General features: G+C 40.9%; 1 protein-coding gene across 7 annotated transcripts in view; it reads left to right on the top strand.

Annotated features, from left to right (window-relative positions):
- Window positions 1-23,611, top strand: part of NLGN1 (neuroligin 1) — a 386,277-nt gene that overhangs the window by 50,872 nt on the left and 311,794 nt on the right. For 6 of the 7 annotated variants that reach the window (XM_027685601.1, XM_027685600.1, XM_027685599.1 and 3 more), the window contains exon 1: window positions 18,940-19,475. The exons of the other annotated variant lie outside the window; for it this stretch is intronic. The gene's annotated coding sequence lies outside the window, so the exon portion shown is untranslated. Of the gene's footprint in view, window positions 1-18,939; window positions 19,476-23,611 lie in introns of those variants that run through there. 7 annotated transcript variants of the gene reach the window in all.

The following is a 23,611-nucleotide window of genomic DNA, read 5'->3' as shown; positions in this document are numbered from 1 at the left end:
ATGGGAGGAAAGAAAATAATGAAGCAACAAGGAGTGAGATAAAGATATGAAAATGTTTAAAGAACCATGTGTTTTTTCTATGTAAGGACCTACTTGTTTCCAAATGTTAAAAATATCAGGTCCTCTATAATTTAATAATGGCACATGCTGGACTGCGTCACTCTGACCTCATTCTTAGTATGTGTTCAGCCCAGAACGTGCTATTTACCAATTGCAAAATAGCATTATTCATGTTATTACATTTGCTAATGCTGCACTACGAAGTCTAAAGTACAACTTAACTTAGCAAATATTGAGTAAAACTGAAGTGATTCCAAAGATTACGGACTTACTGTAGCCAGCGGCAGGTATGATGCACATGGAGCTTGGCTTAAATAGTTATTTGTTGTTGTTATTTGATCCAAAGGACTAATTTCAGCTTTGACATCAGATAACCAGAGGGGTTTTCTTCCAGAACACTAACATCAGAAGGGCTTCAGAAATTGGGTCTGGCGTGCAATTAAAGCATTTGGAGATACTAAGTAAACTTTCCACTTGGATGCCGAGTCTACTCCTTCTGACATCCAAGTGCGCCTTTTGTGAGGCTCATTTTTTTAGTAGGTCAGGAGATCTAAGCCTTAAATGAAGCAAGCTGTACTAGACACAGCTTTTCATCACCAGCGGGATCACGACCTTGCAGTGTATATCAAATTTAAGTTTAATACTGTAATGGATGGGACTTGTAATAAAAATTGCTAGATGTTTTGTGGATGAGTAATAAAGAGTGGATTAGAGTACGGGACTTCAAGAGTCCATTCAAACAATACTGAATTTATTCTATCTTTTGGCATTGTTTTTATGGTTTGGAAAGCTTTTAATAAAATCCAGACCATGTCCATTATTTAATTACTTTGCTATGGTTTTTTGTGCTTTCTTCGTAACTTAATAGGTAGTTTGCATAAAATGCTACCACTGTTAAATATCTGTTTGTGCAGCAAGGAACACAGTGGTGTTCCCTCTGTCCTAATGTATCACTTAAATGGAGATAAAATAGTGATTACGCTTACTCTTTAGGACTATAGACCTGGATTTACTCTCAGGTCCTGCTACATATGTAACCATTTTGGCAGACTCATTTAAGTTTTCTGAAGATCCTGGTACTTGCTGCTACAGTTACTCTGACTTTAAGTGGAGTTTTATTTTATGGTCCTGTCATTAATCTGCTCATCTTTCACCAGCAGTAAGTGTGAGCCATTCCTAGCACAACAACAACAGAAAAAAAAAAAAAAAAGCTGGGGGAAGGGGAAGAAAAGAGAAATAAGATGTTTGAAGCTTAGAAAAGAGCATTAAGTGCTGCATGGCATCTTTCTCTCGTTGTGGTGACTGATGTGGAGGTTTCCTGTCTGTTAAAGGTATGAAGGTCAAGCAGGCAGATTTATTCCATGCGGGGGTTTGTGGGGATGTGCCTGTTGCTTTTGCCTTTCCCAGAGGAAGGAAAAGCTGTCTGAGGCTGCCAGGGGTGGTTTAACAGCAGGGTCAGCATGCCTGCTGCTGCATTTCCTTATGAAAGAGAGATGCTACAGTGCAGCTCTGGAGGAGCACAACATGCCTTGCAAGGGCTCAGTGATACTGTGAGCAGTGATACTGATTCCCTTTTCTGGGAAACACAGTGTATTTATTTCCCTATTTTATTTAGTGCTTGCCCCTAGACCGTCAGTTGCCAAAGCTCCCTTCCATGGGACTCCCAGGAAAGTTGTGGTGAGACTGATGGTTTAAGTGGCCTTTCAGGGGCTGGTAAAATTAAGGATCTTGATTATTGAATTTTATGTGGAGTACTAGTGAAAATTAAGCCTTCAGAATGGCACAGGAAAAATGAAATAAAACAATTACATGGCAATAAAAGTTCTTCAGACATCAAAGTTCACATGCTCATAGGAGGTTTCCTATAATGCTGATTAAATGTCACTAAAAACCAGCAAGTTCTCCTAAAATAGGTGCCACTTCCTTGTAATGTACACAGACAGCTACATCTCTTGCTGATATTTCTATTATTAATATTATTATTTTGTTGTGTTCTGCACTTTATTTCCTGTCAGCGATCACACTAATTGAAAATCTGAAGTAAATTGTTATTAATTATTACAGTAATATAATGCATCATAAATATAATACTTCCTGAATAGTAACAACAAGGCTAAGAAAGTTAGTAACTAGCTTTGGCATGGCATGAAATCACAAAGGAGAAAAACACATTAAGATCAACGAGGCAAAGGGAAAAACCCTCAAGTTTTCAGTGTAAATTTGAGTAACCATGACCTTTAAAAAGTTTTCAGAAATTTGTCTGTGCTCAGAACAGACATGCTGTGAGTATATCACACAGTTCTTTATTTCACTTCTCCTTTCTCACCCTCTATCCATATACCTTTTCAGCTCTTGAAAAATGCCAGTGTAAATGTGCTGTGAAATATGTGTGCCTCATAAATGTTCCTTTTCTTTTTATCCTTCATTAGGACATTGTGATTTATAATGACCAGCTATTCTGTATTATGTCAGTTGTACCAGAATGGTGGCATTACTCTTTGGATTGAAGCATAGGACAGATACTGGCAATACAAAGTACATTTTGCTTGGCAAATATTGCTGAAGAATAGCTGTGTCCTCCTTTGGGAAGACTGAAGTAAGAACTTAGGAAGATCTCCTCTCAGTTTTGTACAATTCCAGTAGACTTTTAATGATAAAACTGTAGCCTGTACCAGGGAAAGGCTTGGAAGAAATAGAAGAGGAGTTAGGGAGAGGTTTCCCTTTTAGGGAGACATCCCATGGAAGATGCAAAAGCACTCCTGGAAAGGCATAGTCTGCTGGTCTTCCTGCCCTGGAAGGAAGAAGGAGAGACCTATCTAAGCCTCTCTATTCCTCTCCTGCAAAGATCTCTGTTAGTAGGAGCACAAGCCATTTATACTTCTCTGGAGTAAAGCACTGATGGGTTTGCACATGGAATACTGTTAAAAAGAAGTTTTCTTGCATTTTGGATTGAAAGGAAAAGATAGCTGCAAGCCAATTATACTGGTGGAGCTTCAGAGCAGCAGCTGCTTACTACACCAGAAGCACAGCCTGAGAGGTGAGGACCTCTGCAATCTGGAAACAGCATCGCTCAGCTCCCCGCTGAAACCAAAGATGAGGACAAAAATTCTGCTTTTGGGAATCTAATCTTGCTTTTCTACTGCTAGCTCTGTAGCTGTCATGTTTTGATGATAATGACTTCAGATGGCAATCGCTACCTTGGTCAAAAAGGGAAAAAAATGTTGAAGGGAGTCAGTTCTGATGAGTGCTGTGTGAAAGATGAGAAAGGCCTAGGTCATTAGTGGTGACTGATGCTAGAGGAGAAGCATATAAATGATGTACTGAAGTAATACATTAGGGCACAATATGAAGCCCCTCTCGACCTGTGAAATGTATCACCAATCAAATTTGTTTTGAAGGTCTTCTCTTTACCTAGCAAGGAGGGCTTGATGGGAATTTCTGTCAAGTCTCCACTTGCTTAAGTGTTGCTGGATGTGTTAATTTGCAGGCATTACCAGACTGGGAGTGGTAATGTTCTGGCTGTTAATGGAAAGGGAAAGCTTGTTATCAATATTAGGAGCTTTTTATTTGGAAGCATAGGTTGTTTTGATTTGGTTTACTTTGGAAAAATAATTCTGAGATATTTAGAGAAGCGCAACACAAGGTCGTGATGAATTTCAACACAATTATTTCATGATTTAAGACAGCAGGAGAGCCTAATGTGCAACCCATTTTACTTTGCTTTCTTGAATAAAAATGAACTGTTGAGCAGAACAGGCTGAAGTTTCTGGTGGCTCCTGTAAATCACCTCAGCTGTCAATGGCACACAGCAGCTTTCAAAGGAGAATATCAGCTGTTTTTTGTACTTGTTTAACTATTAAAATGAAGTCCTGTGGGTTCTGAGTGGAAGCTGTGCTGAAGTATTTATATGCCCTTTCATGGCTATATCACCATCCATGCTGCCTTCCTAAGTGGATTTAAAACTAGAAGAGAGGGAATATTTATTCTGTCTTGGCCTGAATGTCTGGTTTGTCAGGGACAGGAGGGTTCTGCCCATCCAACACACTTGATGCAGTCAATGGTGCATCTTCACTTCCCAAATGCACGTGATCCCCATCCTTGGGAAACGCTGCAGAAGGATAACTGTGCCTGACCTCTAAAGTCACTCTGGAATTCAGATAGTGTGAAATATTTTCAGATTTCTGTCATAAAGCCTAACAGTAGTTTTGTTCATATGTGAAGTTCTCCACTTCCTGATTCACTGTGTGTTTTTAGCAGTTAGCTGAGATCATTCCAATCATCACACTGCCAGGAGCAGGCAATTGTTGCCTTTTGTCACTGACTTGGACTTATTTATTTTCTTGTGGGCTGCCATATTTTATTCAATATTTTGGATATACTAAATACTTATGTATTAAGATATAGTATCCAAAGATTGTAAATATGTAAATACTTTGCTTCTTTTGGTACATTTGAACTAAATGCGTTATTTGGCTGGTAGGTTTCATTTTATCTGCCTGTTTCAACTAATATTAGATTTTACTGCATTAAGACCACTGGCTTTCATGAAGCCAGTGTCTTATTTTTGGTATGTTGCATAATCTGAGGAACTTAGTCTATTTAAAAATTGATACAGCATATAAAACTATCTTGTGAACATAATAACTTACAGTAGAAAATGAGGTGTAAGTTTGGTACACAAGTTTTAAATTATTTACATCTTCCATAAAAAAGGAGTGCAGAACAATCCTGCTTGTAAGTTCTTCCTCTGAGTTTACCATTCTGCTGTCTTCATCCCATTTTGCTTGCCTTATACAATTATATCATTGGAACAACCAAATATTAAATCTAGATGAGGATAAGGTTTTATATCTTCCATTATATTTCCCTTAATATTTTCATCTTCTATCCTTTGATCCAAGTATCTTATTTAAAGACCTGTGTTGTAGATGGGGTAAGGAATCAGTAAAGACATTGGGGTTTAATCTGGGCAAGAGTCTATTTTCTATCTGGTCGTTTCATCACTACAGAGCTGAAAGAGAGAAGGTTGGGCTATGAATCATTGGAAACACGATCTGTATTTTTAACAGGAAAAAAACTCCCAAATCTGATCTTGTCTCAGTAGACGTGTTTCTTTCATTAGGCCTCCAGCTGTCCTCTGGCCTCAATTTTATTTAAGTCAAAAACAGTTTGAGAAACATATGTTGATTGCAATAATGGCTGGTCAGAGTGCCTTTAACCTGATTTTGTGTGGCTTTTTTTTTCACTCAAGACCTTTATTACAAATATAGCAAGGTCTGTGTATACCAGCTCATAGTATAGGAGTGTGTTGCAGCCTGTTTTATTTGCAGCTGGTAAAGCTATGTACCTTCAAAAATTTCCAGTGAAGGCTAAGTTTGAATCCTCCTTCAGTACCAAGTTCATGCATATCTTGAATCTACCCTTCACTGCTAATGGTGCACAACTTCCTAAAGCACTAATGATGAGCTGATGGGCTTGAGGGGAAAGATGTTTTATTTAGAGGGATTTGTTTAGAGAAATCTTTTTTCTGGCCAAGTCAAATCAAACCTGCTGTGAATAACAAGAAGTTTGATCTGGGAGCTGGTTTGCTCTTTTATTTATAAAATGCTTGCTTTGAGAATGTTTCAGAATGCAGGTGTGAGAGGGAGAATAGTGTATACATGTTGTTTAACATTGGTTTAAATTTTTTTCTTGATTGCATAAGTTATGTGACTAATTTTTCCTTTTATTAACAGCTGTCTTTTTTCTTTGACATAAAGCGTAGGTGATATCACGTCTGTGTAAATCAATATAACAATGACATTATGTATGTATGTTATTATTTAACCATTGCTCTCTAGGGCATAGTTATGTCAGTCATATTTTATAGAGAGTTTCTGTAGACTGTTACAGTCATTACAATCTGTTCAGTGGAAGACTCCTGCAAATCACCATTTTCTTGGTGTATCAAGTGGTGATGGTGTTGTATGGGAAAATAGTAACAGGGTCTCTGAATAACACAATCCCATAAGCATTGCAGGAAATAATGCATGAAGAACATGCAACTAAAATACTGAGCAGATGAATACTCTGTATGGAAGATATTAGTGCAAAGAATTTCTCAAGTCATCCAGTGTGAGAGTCACCCGTGAATTTATGCCTGTAAATGCAAAACTGTTAAAATGCATTGGTGTCTTTTGGAAGCCTGTCAAATGCACATTTTGTGCTGTCTTGAATTATTACTTGTGTGTATATTAAGTAGGCATCAAATTGTGCTTAAATCAAAGATAAATGACTGCTGGTTTGGATGCTTTTCCTGAGAACTGCCCAAAAAGGAGGATGAAATTGGAAGTTGTATGCAATCATGTTTCACCAATATACAATGGCATAAACCTTATAATATATAAATCTTCCTTTAGGTGACATCTGGTCAGAATGAACTCTCTAAATATTCCTTCTAAGAAAATTCTTTTATAAATCAGATACAATTATGCTAACATTGATATGATGAACAACATTTTATAGATCTCAAATATTTGTCACCCACAATTTTATTCAGGGGCCCCAAACACAAAGAGGACATGAGACAAATGATTGCTTGCCTCATTTCACATTGTTGTCTTAATATACCAAGGCACTGTAAGGTGAATATTGTGCCCAAGTTTTTTTAAACACAACAGTAACTACTTGTGCTGACTTGTACCAGAGATAATCCTTTCTAGATCGTGATATCATGATGGCATGTAATATAACCTAGAATATGTGGATAAGATTTTCTTTTTTTTTTCTTTTTCTGTCTCTGGTGTCCTACTTAATAATTTTGTTGCATTAATGCATTAAAAAGTTACAGATTACTTTTTTCCTTAAAATTTATTAATACTGTTCAAACAATACTGTTTAAACAATCCTGTTTAATAATTATCATAAAATTCTCTTCCAACTTGTGGAAGCACAGTCAAACACCAACTGAGATAGAGGCAACCACTACTTCTTGCTTTGCACGTGATAGTTGCAGCTTTAGGGTAAACTGTGAGAAAAAGGGGACAGTAAAACCTTACTGTTTAGTCCACTGGCAGTTTATGGATTTCTGAGCATCAGATTTTCTTCTGGTATTGTATTCCCAGTATTTATTTTGTGTCTTGACCACTACATACCAAATGACTGTTTTGTTTTCAGAAAGTTCAGGCAACACAACTGTGAATCTGTCCCTCCCAAATGCTTAGAATTAAGCATTTTATTCCCTAAGGTGCTCTAGCTGTAGTTACAGCAGGAACATTGCTAATGAGCAAATCCATATTTATGTGCATTTGAGTGACACCATGTTTTTTAAAACAAATGCCTGAAGTACCAGAAGTGAAAGTAATACTGTGAGCTTTAGATTGTGAGCCATAACTGTGCAGACCACAGGGATCTGAGGAGATTCCATGAGGAAGTTGTTCATGTCAGATTTTAACCACAGTTATATAAAAGTACAAAGAGCATTTGAAAGTTTCAGGGATAGAGATGCCCAGTATGAAACTCTTTGGATGCTTCTTTCACAAGCTCCAGAAAATGTAAAATGCAAACTGTAGAATAGGTCCTGTCCACAACTTCTGGCAGCCTAACCAGGATAGACAATAAGCAGAGAGGGTGTGTTGGGAAATGGGCAGGAGAAAAAGAAAGGAAAACCGTGAGCACGCAATGGAGTGGAATTGAGCAGCTGGAATTTAACACATTTCTCTAGCAAATGCTGATTATCAAATTATATTAAGCAATTGCTTCTTTTACTTGAAAGACAATTTGTGTTGACAAGCCCTTTTAAAGAGAGCGTGTGGAAAGCATGAGGGAACTGAACCACAGAGAAAGGGTACTGTATGTGACTGAACGTGTGGGTTACTTAGTATGGCACCAGTGTGTTCAGTCTTTATCACTATCTCAAAACCCCTTTTTTCTCTCTCCATTGGCCATGAGAAATATCCTCAGAATCCTAAAAGAATGGGAGTCCAGCAGTAAATAATGGCCAGTCTTCGCGAACGAAGATCTGGGGAAAGGTCTTTTACCTTTCCAGCCTGCGCAATGGATTTTTTTAGGTGAGACACAGCCTGCGCTGAACTGAGCCCACCCTTTAATCCTAAGGTTCATCTGCCGGGGCCAAGCACGCTTGGACAATGGCAGTGAGGTCCTCAGGACGTAGGTTTGTTTAGAGTGACCTTCTCATAGATGGATGGCCTCACAGGGCTAACGGGTTCCATCTGCCCGGGAGACCGAGGAATCGAACCCGGGTTGCAGCAGTGAGAGTCCTGCATGCTAACCACTAGGCCACCAGGGGTCTCAAGCAGTAAATACCCAGGAATGAAAACAGCAAGTGATTTAGCTTTGCGCCCTGTCACATTATTAGATTTTTCTTCAGCAGTACTTTCTTGCAGCTCCTTCCAAATATTCAGGGTGTTTCTGAGCTGTTCGTATAAGATCCTAACATAAGTCATAGAAACATAATCAGGATGCTTCCAAGGTGCTGTGGTTTGAATAAAATTCAAAATGAGTCATGGAGTCATAGAATGGTTCGAGTTGGAAGGGACCTTACAGATCATCCTGTTCCACCCTTGTCATGGGCAGGGAAACCTTCCACTAGACCAGGTTGCTCAAAGCCCCATCCAACCTGGCCTTGGCTGCCTTTGTGTAACCTGTGCCAGTGCCCCACCACCCTCTTAGTAAAGAATTTCTTCCTCATATCCAATCTAAACCTTCCCTCTGTCAGTTAAAGGCAATTCCCCCTTGTCCTATCACTCCATGCCCCTGTCCAAAGTCCCTCTCCTTCTCTCTTGTCATTCCTTTAGCTACTGGATGGGGCTTTAAGGTCTCCCTGGAGACTTCTCTTCTCCAGGCTGAACATCCTCAGCTCTCCCAGCCTGTCTTCATGGCAGAGGTGTTCCAGCCCTTGGAGCATCTTTGTGTCTTCCTCTGGACTTACTCCAACAGGTCCATGCTCACTTCTTCCATCCAGATCAAGCTTTCCATTTCAGCCTCTCAAAACACAAAGCTATCTCATAGAGGTCTAATGCTGATTATATCAATTATATAAATTTTTCTTCTGTTTATCATAAAATGAAAGGGCTGATGTGAATGTTTGGTATAGAAACAGAGCTGCCAACTTGAAATCTTGAAAAGCAGTGGTTGTCAGCAACAAGCTTTAGTTACTTCCCTTAGGATAATTCCACACATCACACTGACAGGACATTTCTGCTGATGCTTGGTCTAAATATTAATGTGCTGCCCTTAGTTCTTGTCAGACCTCCCTCTGATACTCCAAGTTACTCCTGGGGGTCTGTACATTTTGAATACATGCACTGTTGTTGTTTTCCATTCTTAAGACTTTTTTCCTTTCTTGATCAAAATACTTGATGTTCTAATCTGGGGAGAAGGTCCAGAAGATTCAATATTTGCAAAACTGAGTGTTTTGAAAGCTGATTCTAAAACATTTGTTGCCTGAAAGCCAGCAAATGTCCACACCCAAAACTCCTGTGCCTCCTTTTTCCCAAAGAATGTATGGAACATAGAAGAACAAAGAAATTAGATAAAGCCTATAAAAGTAGGCAGATAGTAACCTCACCTTTTAAAATTAATTTTTGAATAATATACAGTACCACACACCTCTTAAGTATATCCTAATTCCAAATCCAAAGATAAAAAATTCAGTAATGATAAGTGTGTGGCCTTGAATATATACCTTTTTTTCATGATCAAACACTGCCTCTGCATGCCATTCTCTGTTCATATTTGGAAAAACGTCATAAAGATGACTATCTTTGGATATCTGGAGTTGTGTGAATCAGTAAATTGTTTATTTTCTCAGTGGGAGTTCACTCAGGACATTGAGGAGCTATTTCCTCCTAATTAGTTCCCTAGCGTACTCTTATAAAAAAAACACCTTAGGCTTCAAGGAGTCTGTTTGGGGTCATTATTTTCTTGATAAATGTACTCCCCACCACTCCAGATTTCCCAGAAGGGAGACTGCAGGGTAGAAGAGTGTTGTGTTGCACGATATATTCCATGATTGGTTCAAATTACTCAATTTACCCAGTATTTTCAAAAAAACCAATCCTAAATCATCAGTCAGCCACATCCTACTTCCAGTGCTGATGCCAGACAGTCATTTTCCCTCAGAGCATCATTGAACATGAGCTCTCCTCAGCTTGTTTCTTACTTTGATGAACTAGATGGCTGCAGGGACTGTGCTGAGATTTGAGACATTTCATTTGAGATGTTGCTAGTTGTTTCCACTGCAGATAGCTCTGCAGAAAAGGAGTGGACAACACTGATTTTAGTCATACTAGGCAGAGATTATTGACCTGTAAAATTTACCATCATTTTTTATCAAACCATTGTGAGATGTCATCTTGTCAGATAGGTGCGCTAATGCAAGGTGCTTTATCTTGTCTAATCTTTGAAATGAAACCTCCAAGTAAGCCCAAGGCAATGCTGAAAGAGGTTGTCAGTTATTTAGCACATGCTAAAGAAACAAGAACTGTTGTTTTGGTCTTTAGATCAACAAATATTTGCTGAAAAAAAAAGTATATCCTTCATTTTAGACTCAAATTGTAGCTCCATCTGGTGTAAATGTGTTCATTTTCACCTGTCACAAGCCCTTTCATGCTCAGTATCTTGTGATTATTACACTGTGATCACTCTTTGATAGTTGCTCACCTCTACAATCCAGTGTTGCCAAGCTCAACTTTGTGTTTTCATTTATTCTGTCGGTGCTGAACTGACTCCAACAGAGTTTGAAACACTGGGCTTATTTTCCCACAGCCTAAATCCTCCCTAAATCTCAGTGTTTTATTTTGGCCTTACCAGACTCCAAGACAGTTGGGTGGACCAGGCACTACAAGTAGAATTGCAGATGTGAAACACTGGACTGTAGCAGATGTATTTGTGTGCTCCTGCAGATATTGTCTGATTCACATCTGTGCCAGACTCACTGTAAAATATGTACAGAACAGGCTGTGAAGTGCTGTGGAGCTGTGACTGCTCAGCAGCAGTGCCCATCACACGTGTGACCCACAGGTGACTGTGGAAGGAGGCAAATACTGCCTTGAGATAATTTCCCCTTTAACAAGGGCTGCTGCAACATTCCCTTTGCAAACAAATTCCTCTTAGCCCCTCTCTAGTTGACATCAGCTCTCAAAGGTAATATTCCCAGTGTCAGGGAAATACTTTTGGTTTGTTTCGGTGAAACTTTGTTTGATTGAATCTCAAATAAAGGCCTGAAGATATAAATAGAAATAAACTTTTATTGTTAGGAAAGGAACCCTTTTTAATCCCATGATTATGAAAATATCATACAGCCATGTCTCTTAGGTTTGCAGTGTGAGATTTCAAGCCTTTCTCGCAGTCTCTGAATTTCACATGTGCAACACAAGCCCAGCATCACTATAAACACGGAGAACAGCTGTGAACAAAGAAAACGGGAAGCTGAGAAAAACAGATGCCTTGCAATTTGTACACATTATTTAGTATTGAACTGATCCCTAACATAACATCAGGTGCTTTATTATTTTCGCCCACCTTAGAAACAAGCTGAAGCAGCAGCAGTGGCCAGCTCAGGCTTGTGGGGATTGCAGCCACACTGCCTGCACCCTCTACTGGCTGATCCACAGATCTCGGAGGGGGATGGATGATTTTTTTTTTTGTCAGCTATAGGAATAAATTTCTCAGCCTGGAATAATAACATTTGCCAGCAAAAATTTTATAGCGTCATTATTAAAAGAAATAGGAAATTTGGGTGTCCTATTTGTCTGAAATAGTAAAGTAAGGGAAAGGTCTGAGAAATAGAAAACTAATGAATTCTTTCATCTTGCCTGAGAAACTATTTGTTGAGAACAACTGTGCTCAATTTCTACAGCAAGGGAATGCCAAAGTTTGCCACACAGAAGGAGATTAAGCTGTATTGTGCTTATTGTGAATGCCAGAGACATTGTTTGTTAAGTTCTGCAAATGCCAGATGTGGGTGAAAAAAAAAAAAAAGTAGTGTTCTGCAACCAAGACCTTCTGGAAGTTTGAAAATTGAAATTCGAAGTCATGTCTTTCTGGGTGTGGGATTCATTTTAGCCACAGATAGGTATTAGAAAGTATTTGTACTTTCAGATGGTTCTAGCTGATCTAGTACAAAAAACAACTGCAATTTCAAAGTCCATGTAGACTGCACACGGTGACTCGACCGTAGTGGATAGAGGATCATATATTCTCCTGGGTTATGACATCAATTAAATAATAGGCTTCTAGGATGCTGCAGTTGCTCTATTGCCATTTTTTCTCTTGTTTTACTTTTTTTCCTTGTCTGCCTACACAGATGCCATCTAAGGCTTCCTGAGGTTGTTACTGTCAGAGCAGACAGAGGTATCTGCAGATATTTTGCACAGAGCAGAGCAGCTCTTTGTGTCTCCAGTTTTCCAGGGTGCCTTGCCATGCAGCTACTGTAGATCTGGTACTATCACGTGTCTATGTGCAGCCAGAGACACAAAGGCACATAACCTAACATGCAACCATTACACAGCTGGAATGAAGAATTTTATTGTTGCTACTCTGCTATTAAATCATTAGAACAACCAGATTTTGCAGGAATAATATTTTTGGGCTATAAATAACAGCTCAGTTATACTACAGTGAGATTTTCAGAAGTCACAAGTGATTTGCTTTGCCTTCAGTTTTCTTTCTTAAAAGTAATTGTATTTTCAGAAGGAATAATGCCCCTCTCACCGCTTGTTAAAAATGATGTTTCTCTGGGTCCCTCAGTTAAGGAGCTCCTCAGGTGTCTCTGCTTTAGAAATTCTTGGGAATTTCTGTACTCTCTGCTTTCCCTGTATGTTCTTGCCTGTACATGTCAATTTTGTGTCGTTTGTCATTGTGCAGTGAATCAGATTTCCAGACATGACAAGCTTTAAGACTTGCTAAGATAAGCAAGCAAATGTGTTACTGTTTGTACAATGGCATTTTCATATTGATACCATCTCCTGGATTTCCCATCACTATTGAGGCTGATTAATGCCTGCAAAACACAGAAACGTGTCTTTTATAAAACGTTTTTCTGTCGGTTCGTTATTTCCTATTGCTTATTATAACAGAATTTCACGAACACGTTACATCGACTGTTCCACAAAACCAGTTTGTCCCACACAACTCTCTCGGGTGCCTGGCCTCTTTCAGAGGTCTATCAATGGCCTGTAGCAACACAGACCCTCTGCTGCACCTGCAAGTGACTGCCCGGGTCGGTGCCAAACAGCTGGGGCTGGCAGAGGCAGCAGCGCTGAGCTGCCTCAGCTCTGCCTCTTGACCTCCCTCTCCTCCCCAGCCCGGGAATCCCTAGATGGCTTCCTCCTTCTCCTTGGTATGGGAAGGTTGCCTTTGCCTCGGTGATAAAAAAATCAAAATGGATTAGGTAGAGTTAAAGATCAGAAGGATAAAATGATTTGCTCAAGGTCTCCACACGGTCACTGGCAAAGCCAGATCAAGGCTCTGCCCTGACCCCAGCCCAGTACCCAATCCCCAGCTCACTCCAGCCTCTTTCGAAGGCAGCTCACATAAACCAGGTTGGAAGTGATTTACTGCTTTTTAAGAGTGTTTTCAAATTGCATCTCTTTCAGTTGTCAGGAATTAACTGGGACTGTCTGAGTTTTAATTAATGGATTGTGTTATTTGGTGCGTCTGAAAAGAAAATTCAAGAAACATTTTTGGCTCTTTTGGCCAGTAGCCATAATGACAGCCAGGCTAATTATATCGGTCACCAAGTTATCAGAGCAATCATAACTGGAGGGAAACAGATGCCAAGAGAAGCTGGTAGTAAAATCATGATGTATTTCACAATCATCTTATTATTGACTGATTTAAATAAGGACTTAAAATGTTCTGTCAGTACTGAGAGAGTGTCAAGGTTCCAGCAAGTCTTAATTCACAGAAGTTCAAGCTCTCCTTGCTTATGGAAACTGACTGGTGAAAAAGGAAATGGTATTCTTCAGTAAAAGCATGTGGAAAACAATTTACTGTTTTCACTTGCAAATGCTAACAATCCAGGCTACATGTTCATTTTTCTGCTGAGGTTAGGTATTAGAAAACAAAACTCTCTGATGAGGTTCCTCTAACTTCCATTTCATCACATCAGAGATGAAGTTGGCCCATAGTTCTCTGTCATTTGCTTACTGGATCTAAAAGAATGTAATCTGCATGTAATAGTGACTCAGAGCCCAGCTCCCGCAGGGAATGTCCCTGTGTGATTTCAAATTTGGTACGTCAGAGGTAGTATATGGTATGTACTCCTCTCAACTCTAGGTTTAAACTAATTAAAAACCTAGAAATAGGTTGGCTCTTACACAGTGTGAACAGAATACCCTTTGTGTAAATGCTTTTCATAACTTGAAACCCAAACCCTGGCCCCATAGTTTCCTGTATTGGGTCACCACAGACCAAGGCACTGCTGGATTATGATTCCAAATAATAACTGAAATTTTGGGAAGGAACAAAGTCATAAAACTCTTCTGGACTAAATGTATTCCCAGCCACATAAACAAGGAAATGGATTTTATAATTAATTCAGAGTTCCCTGGCAAGCACAGTGTTGTAATGTGTTGTAATCTACTGATTAAGTTCCAGTAAGAACACTGGCAATGGCTTTTTTTATCAATATCAGTCTTTTAACAGCACCCAAAAGAACCTGAATCTCAGAATAACCATGGGCAGACTGTGCTCATCTGAGCATCCAGTGATCCTACTCTTGGGTGAGTCTGTAGGAACAGGGTTTGTGTTATCCTTGGGTCCTGTTTGCTTCCTCTTCCCATATCCTTGAGCATTGTGTTTTGGAAACATGGTATTTTATAGAAAATTGCCTTTGAGAAGTTCAGGCTGAATGGGTGTTTGAAACTTTCCAGCAAAGCTTTTAATCCACTAGGATTCTACTTCACAGAATGCTTTGCCATCCATCAGGCCATTGGTCATGGCTGTTAATTAAATGAAAATGCAAAATAAATCTACAGTGCAGAGATACAACACAGCCAATTAAATATTCCAGTACAAGGTGCTAATGATAAAAAGCGAATGTCACCCAGGACAACCTGTATGATGTCAGAATACAAATCCTACCAGATGACAAAATGTACGACTCCCATCACAGGCAGGGAGGAAGAAACCCAGTGACCCTGACCACTGAAGTGCAGCAGAGATGGTGGTGAGGCCATTTGGAATATGAGTACAAGCTTGGGAACTTCTGTGGGAGAGAGTGAAGGCAAGATAAAATTAGAACCCTAAGACTATGTGCTCCTTATTTTCTTGACTCTTGACATGTGAAAGTCTGACCATTCCTGAGTGAGTTCTTTGCCATACAAGCATATTTTTTAAAACGCAGTTGTTTAAGAATAAAAGAACAATACTAAAGAAAGCAAATAATAACCTTGTTTGAAGTGACTGAGAGACTGTCAGCCCTGTAGCTTTGTGAAGAGGTTTCATGGCCACACTCTGTCGAGGGACGACCCCTTTAAGTGGCTCTTCTTGGCAAGGTTAAACCAAATGAATGACAATAACTCAGCAGTTACAGCTAACTACAGCAGCTCATAGACAGGCATTATAATTTCATTAAAGTTCTGGCAATCAGGGGCAATCTTAAGAATATAAATGCACTGAGAAGAGTAATCTTAAGTTCCATGAAATCAAAGAAAATATTTAACAAAGTTATTGCAAGAAACAATTTAATGAGCTATCATGAGACAAATAAATTAATGAATATTTAGAATCTTGTGTATGTAAACAGATCCACCTTTTCTACCTATTAGAAAGGTTAATCTTTTTTTTCTCGAGAAGCACAGCCTGATAAAATTTATACTTGAAAGAAAAACATGACTATCTTCAGTTACATATTGCAATAGCTCATGAAACTTGTGTCACATCCAAACCTTTCCTACCATTGATGTTTCAGATGCAATCTTTATTTGCCTCAATATGCATTTTAGCTTGGATTACTAGTTGGGAGCTTCTTTCTTCTTTTTAGCTTTTGATTGTATGTTTTGCTCTTTTTAGAAGTTAGGTGCTTACATGAGGGCTGTATGAAGGGCTTCATGTTCTTAAAACAAGGAAAATGGAGCAGTGTTGAATTTTAGAATATTGCAGAATGCTGGCCTTTGAAATTTTCATGGATTTTCAGTCCTTAGAAGTTAATCTCTCTTTCCATTCTTTTAGTAAATGTAGATAACACAACCCTACCACCACTCAGCCAAACTAAATATTAAATACTGCCATCCTATAAAGCAGTTTCACGCTCCTTAGATTATAATTTCTTGACATGCAGCACGTTGAAACATACTTAACAAAGCTCTAATCTATTACGAGCTCTTCTCCCCTTCTTTCAAATGAGTCCAAACACTTCTTACACATATGTATATGGATATATATCATAGAATGAAAAATGGTTTGGGCGGGAAGGGACCTTAAAGATCATCTAGTTTCAACACTATATGTGTATATATGTATATAAATACGTATCTATGTATAAATAAACGTGTGTATAGGCCACTTAGGTCTTTAAAGCAAGGACATACTGGATGTAGACTGAATCAGTGTCAAACTGCACTGCTAATACAGTAGTGTCAGGCTTTAGGCAGCATTATTACCATATTTATGTTCAGGCTCAGCTATTACTATCACATCAGTATAGAGAGATTAGTCCTGTACTTCATTTCCCCAACCCTATATCCCTTCCTAGACCTGCATAACTTTCTGGAGCTGAAGAAATCAGGGCAAATCTTGTTGCCCTCCACAAGCCAGTATTCCTTTTTCTCCAGCAATATTTTGGGTGAGAGGAGGGCTGTTGTGATATTGAGGTCCCTGGAGGGAAGAAGCAAGGAGAAATGTTTGAAGCATGGAGGAGGGAAGCAGAGGGAAAGACAGCAGAAAAGTTCTGGAAAGGGATCCCAACCTTGGTGACAGACCAGAGCAAAAGTGATGCTATGAATTAATTGATGTCACACATCACTGCTGTGAGAGGGAGTTAAAGAAAAACTTAAGCTGCTCAAACAACAACTTTGTGCCATTTCTGCGTAAGTGAAGATGGGTTAGGACCATGTGGAGGCTTGATAGTCAAAGGTGGAATTGTAGCAAATTGGATCGAAATTATCAGCTCCCGCCACCCACAAAACATATGGCAAAGGGATAAATGGGCAGATTTTTTCCCATAATTAGTTGGGGACAATGTGCTTAAATGATACTCAGAGCACTCCAATGAGATGTGCACATGATGGCTCAGGGAACCTGGGGAAGGTAGATAGACACATCCTCCTTCAAGGAGCGAAAGGAAAACTTTACACGCCTGGATTCCAACGGCTCATCCAGTGACAATGAGGGTGCAGTTATTTTATATCACCATTATTTCTTACTTTTCAGTGCGAAAACCAACCCAAAGACAAAGCTACTCCAGGGCTTTGTGCGGATGAAGAATGGCAGAATATCTCACCTGGTATTGCCTCTTTGGTGATAGTTTTTAGGCTGTTGGCTGATCTGTGGCTGGTGGCAACTGATTGATATTCATATGCACATTTTCTTTCTAGTTTTGAAACCTTTTTTTTTTCACATAGTGTTCCCTTGAGTCTAACATAACAACATGCATAGGATTGCTCTCTCAGCAGAGTATGTTCTGCCTTTCCCTCCCATATCTGAGAGCTGTACACTTTTGGTGGCCACGAAAGAGTTAAATTTCAGAGCACTGAAGGATGCTTGACTTTGATAGTTGATCATGGACTATAACAATTATTGATACTTACCAGGCGAAGAATGTGCCCAGAACATGATTATTCCGGTAGACGGGAATGCCACAGGATAAACTGCTGCTGTGTCCTGTCACTCCTGCCATGGACATTTAGATGTAGATCCTCAGTGGGACACAGAGACATAAATAGCCCAGTGTGGCTGGGACTGACCTTAGCTCCGCTGGGATGTGCTCTCAGGTGAGGGTGTAAAAGCTTATCAAATTATCAGGCACCTCCAGACCCTGCCTGGGGCTGTATGCTTGGAAACATGAGTGGGTATGCTGTGCTTGCTTAGTGTCAATATTTTAAACCAAGGTGGATGTTAACAGAGCAAAATACAGATTTTAAACACAATGTGAAGGGAAGTCTCTCCTAAAATAACAGATGTTAATGAACTCTCTACAAGAGGCTTTAACTCAGGATGTTTTAGTGTGTGATTGTGGCTGTTCTTAAAAATGAATAGACCTTTCAACATTCAAAGGACTATTCTCCTTTCCTTTCTGATCTGGCCTTCCTTTCTCCCCACACTCCCTTAGTTGTTAACTTTCATTCTCTACTGTGATCCTAGAAAGCATGAAGGCTGGGGTCATAGAATACTTTTTTCCTCAATTAAAAATAGAAAGTAAGCAGTGAAAAATAAGTAAAATATTCCAAGAAGCAACCAGGGGAAACAAAAGAAGTCCCTTATATCTTATATGCAGACAGTGACAGTCTAAGCAAGATCATTGTTTCTTACCAGATTATACCCGTGTGACATATCGGAGTATAAATTGTATCTATCTACATGAACTATATACACAAAAGTTATATAATTCAGGTATAATTTAGCAAGAGGCGGCAGCCCACCCGCAGGCAGGTGCGAGCAGCGTCTCCATCCCGCAGTTGGCACCGCTGTGCATCCCTGTGCACACAGGGGTGCGTGTCCTCCGAGCTTCCGGCAGCCACCGGAGGGGCTCCCCCGCCCCGCTGTCGGGCCGAGCCGCTGCGGGAGGGTCCCCCCCGGAGGCAGGTCCGCCCGGGGCGGTGCGGGGCCGGGTGCGGGGCGGTGCGGTGCGGGGCCGGGGCTGCCCGCGCTGTTCGCCGCGCCGCCGCTGGGGGTATCTTTGTACCATTTTTCATCCAGCAGCAATTTGGAGTGGAAACGTGTAATAGGGGAAAAAGCAAGGGATCTGGGCGGTTTGAGCGAGCCGTGCATCCAGGAGCCAAAAAAGATTAACACTCCCCCCCACCACCACCACCCCGCACCCCACTCCGCACCTCCCCGCGCCCCTCGGGGCACCGTCGCTGCTCCGCGATCACCCGCCGGACACCGAGCGGAAAGGGATTCATCTGGAGGGCAATTTCGGATCGGGGGAGATCTATTGGATTAGTGGGATTATCTGCCTGCAGACGGAGAGAAGTAGCGTTTGATCATTTCCATTGCCTGCCTGATGGTCGGATTTACATGGAGGTGGCTCGGCACGGATGAGGCTGGATTCCGGATGGGGATTTCCAGCCCCCCCTCCCCGCGCCCCGATCCCAGGAAAGGGGAGAAAAATATATAAAAATCGGTATAATTTGGAAGTGTCCGGGGCACTACTGGAAGCCCTCCCGCTCCCAGCGGCTGGGAGAGCCGGAGGAGGCGAATCCAGCGGATTACAGCTTCAGCTGCGATTGCGGGAAAGCGGCCGTGAACTGGTAAATACTTTGATGCTCCCGGCGTGCGGGGCGAGCCCGCGCCGGGATGGAGAGGAGGGATGGGGGCGGCCGGGCCGGGATGCAGAAGGGCGGCCGGGATGGAGCGGAGAGGAGAGGGACGGCCGGGATGGAGGGGGGCGGCCGGGCCGGGCTCGGGGGCCCCGGGCAGGGCAGGGTGGCTGCGGGGCTGAGCCCGGGGGGCGCTTTGCAGGGCTGGCTTTCCGAGCCGTGTGTGTCCGTGTGTGCGTGTCCGCGGGCAGGGCGATGCGGGTGCGGGGCTGCGCGGGGGATGCGCGGCTGCGGCGGCGATCCCCGAGCGGTGCCTCCTCGGGGGGATGCGAGGCGGCAGGAACCGCTGCGGGGGAGGGGGCGCGGGGGGTGTTTGCGGGGAGATTCGCACACACACACACGCACACACCCCCCCGCTCCCGCCGCCGCCGCCCGAGCGAACTTTTCCTCCCCCGCCGCCCCGGGGCCGCCGCCCGCCGCGGGCCGGGTGCGGAGCTCCGCGGGCGCCCCGCAGCCCCCGGTGCCTCCCGCAGCTGCCGGGCCTGGGGGGGGATTTCTGTTTTTTTTTTTTATTTTTTTTTTATTTCTCCAGACATCTTCTTTCTCGGCTTGGGTGCTGAGGGCTGGTTCTTCTGCTCCCCCCCCCTTCCCTGCGCACCCCCCCCATCCTCCCTTCCTGACGATCGCACTAGAGCATCATCTTTACTTGCTACAGGAAAATCAATTTTCAACAGGTTTAATTAAAATTAATCAGTCAAATTACTTAATATTAATTGACTTATAATTAAAGCCAGAAAGTTACCTTGGAATCGGGGGAAAGGATGTTATCTGGAATCATTTTAAGGATGCATATGGCTTCAGAGCAATTACATTAAAATAATTGTTTAAATAAAACAAACCAGAGCTTGATTAAAGTGTTGTGTTCTTGCTGCTGCAGGTGACACAATCTGGACTGGCTATTTCCTTTTGCAAATTTGCTGACCTTTTGAAGGAATATCATTTTAGTTTGACACTGGGTTTGCTTTCTGGAAGGCCAGTTTGTTTTAGCTCTAACAACTATGGCATAAAAAATTCACTAGTATAAAATGGAAATATGTCTTATAGAAGCTATAAATATCAAAGTGAATGTTTTTAGCACCTTTAGATGTTCTGTGAATTTGAAATGAAGCAGATTTTTTTTTCTCCAGCATAAGTGTAAGAAATTGTCTTAGGAAATATTTTTTTCCCAACATTGCCATCCACAGTGGTAATATTTGGATTTATCCAGTGCCTTAGTGGGACCAGACCATACTGGTAAATTCACAGAGTCAAATCACATCTGAAACCATGTATTTGTGGCGATGCTCACAATAACCTTTTCATGCTCCCTTAAGACCAAGGTTGGGGGGTTTTTTGTTTGGTTTTTTTTTTACAGTAGCAGCATTTTTGGTGCATCTACAGACTATTGTTATTGGTGAAAGAGCAACACTGTGAGCTTCGGGACATTTTCTTCTACTTTTTTTCTGTGCTGGCTTAGTTGAAGCAAAGGATACTTATGAAATTGCACGTACTTTATCGCAAGCACCTCACAAGTGAGACCCATGCATGGTATAAATGAGCATTTAAAAATACAGCCCGTTATTCGGGGCCCTGGTTTTCAAAGATACTGATTCCCATTGACTGCACTGAGACTTGTGTGGGCTCAACAGCTGTAACACGCAGCCCACTTTTGCATCTTTGAAATGAGATTTGCAGATTGGGAGCCAAAAGCTAAGTAGCCATGTTTAGAAATACTGGTTGGGTAGGTTTATTTCTTTTTTCTTTTTTTCCCCTCTCTCTGTATTTCTGGTGCAGGATGCAGGGTTAAAGAAGACTGCTTCTTAGTTACTTTTGATAAATGACACCGTTTTTCTTAGACTACAGCTGCAGATTGCAGTGATGTTGCAAAAGCAGTTTTGCAGTAAATGATTAGGAGATCCTTAGATACATACAAAGAGACCCCATTTATTCTGTACGTTTCATGTGAATCATATGCAGGCTGTGGGAAGAAAAATGAGGCTGAGGATAATCATACTAAGTGTGCTGGGAAGCAGGATTTGGCTGAACACCTCTGTTTTGTGATTAACTGAAGTAGCAATGAAAGCCATGAGAGAGTGTTCAGGCTGTTTAAGGCAGTAAGTTGTGTAGAAGCAAGGAGAGCTGTCGTCCTGACACTGCTTTGGTTATCTCACCCCTTCTCCTACAGTAGGGTAGGGAGATAATATCCTAGCTGTTGATACTTAAACATCCTTAACAAAGTGGGTTTGCTCTGGATTATTTGGCTGGAGGTGGAGCAGTCTGCTGAGGAGGGTTATTTAAAGACTGGGACAGGGCTGTAGGCAGATAAATTGATTTGCAAGTGAATGGAGGATTTGAACATGGTAATGGTGGTGGTTTTATTTTTTATCAGTTTGCATATTTAATATCCACTGGCATTCACACAAGCATAAACCACTCTAATTGTTCAAATGGAGTCTGGGGAAAAGAGAAGAAAGCAGAGGCTTAGATGTGGTCTCTGTTCGTAATGGATTGGCTTGCCTTTCTTTATTAAAAGCAAATATACATTCCTTTCTAATAGAGATGTAGAGCTGTATTACAGATCCTTGGCTAGCTCTGAATTATTTGTGTGATGTCATATTTATTATGGTTTTTTAATCATATGAAAAGAAACTATTTAAAAATTAAATAGTGAAAAAAAGAAGGGCAAAAAGAGACAGACATTCTTTGAAAGCAAATAATGAAAAGACAGCATTTTGCCAGAGATTCAGTAGAAACCTTTGTGGATTTCTTTTAATAAAGGATGGGCAGTTATCAATCTGATCCAGTAAATAATATAATTTCTGATTAGCCCCAGACATCCATATATATCCAAGTATAAAAGGGTAATGGTAAAAAGTAGATCCAGACTGATGAATAAAGGCTGTTCTAAAAACATATTTGCATTACTGTAGGCCTGATTCTGAGCTCTGCATTAGGAAGGCATGTAAGCCCTCAGAGGGGGATGCCTGCCCTGCTGCCCAGTTGTTGCACAGGAGTTTGTATGGGAGGGAGGGAATTAGGGGATGCAAAAAAAAAAAAAAAGAAGCTGATGGGAAAACTTCATCACTTATTGCATATTGAGGGCACATCCTGTAGTTTTAATGGAAATGATGACATTACAGTCCCCTGAATGACTATTTAATTATCACAGTTACAAGGGGAAATCTTGTTGACTTCTTGGTGACTCACCTCCAGGTTTCCATCTGCCTCTGAAGACCCTACATGGTTTCCAACAGACTGTTTTCATAACTGTTTGTGGCTAGTTGGCTACTTAGTACCATGTTCAAGTTTGCCTGTGCACCCACTCTATATGCCACTTGTCACTGGAAAACAAAAGGTGGTGTGAAGGACCACCAACTGTGTGAAACCATGGGGCACAGTGTCTCTACTGTAAATATCCTCACGGTTATCAGGCCATGTAAAGGTCCAGGCTGCAAATAAAAGATGATGCCATTAAAAGAAAAGCAATTGGAGTTCTCTTTACCCCATTTGTTGAATTCTTCTGTTTTGTCCTCACAATGTTTTCTGCACAATCAGTTTTAGTGCTGCCTTTGGGTAGCCTCTTACCTTCTGTTGATGCTTGGTTAGGTCTTTTGCACCATATTAAGGGAGAATATAATGCTTGGAAATGAGCAACATGTGACTGTAGAATCATAAAAACAGTCAAGGACACTTTACAAATATTGTACTTCAAGTGACTCATATTCCTTCAACCAAGCAAAGAACTTAAATGACAATTTAAAGTTATGTTTTCTAAATCTTCTTAATCACATCCTGCCTAGAGATGCCATTAGCCCACTTGTTGAACTGGTTCTGGGAATTTAATGAGGGGAATACATTTATGTTGTATTTTATAACTTTATTTAATTCCATCTTGTCAGAAGCTTTTAAGTTCAATATTTGAACTTAAAATCATTCTTTAACTTCTGCCTTCCCAACCCCGTCCCCCAGTTTCCAAAAAAGTACTTGAAAGCAGTAAAGTGTTGTGTAGGCACATAGTGTTAGAAATATTCATGAGGAGAAAATGACAATTTAGTTAGGAGAAACCTTACAGATAGACTGAATATTTT

The sequence above is a fragment of the Neopelma chrysocephalum genome, unplaced genomic scaffold (assembly GCF_003984885.1).
Source record: "Neopelma chrysocephalum unplaced genomic scaffold, ASM398488v2 Primary Assembly neopelma1_69, whole genome shotgun sequence".
Classification (NCBI taxonomy): Eukaryota; Metazoa; Chordata; class Aves; order Passeriformes; family Pipridae; genus Neopelma; species Neopelma chrysocephalum.
The sequence above is the reverse complement of the archived record's forward strand: the minus strand, read 5'-3'. Positions and strand labels throughout refer to the sequence as shown.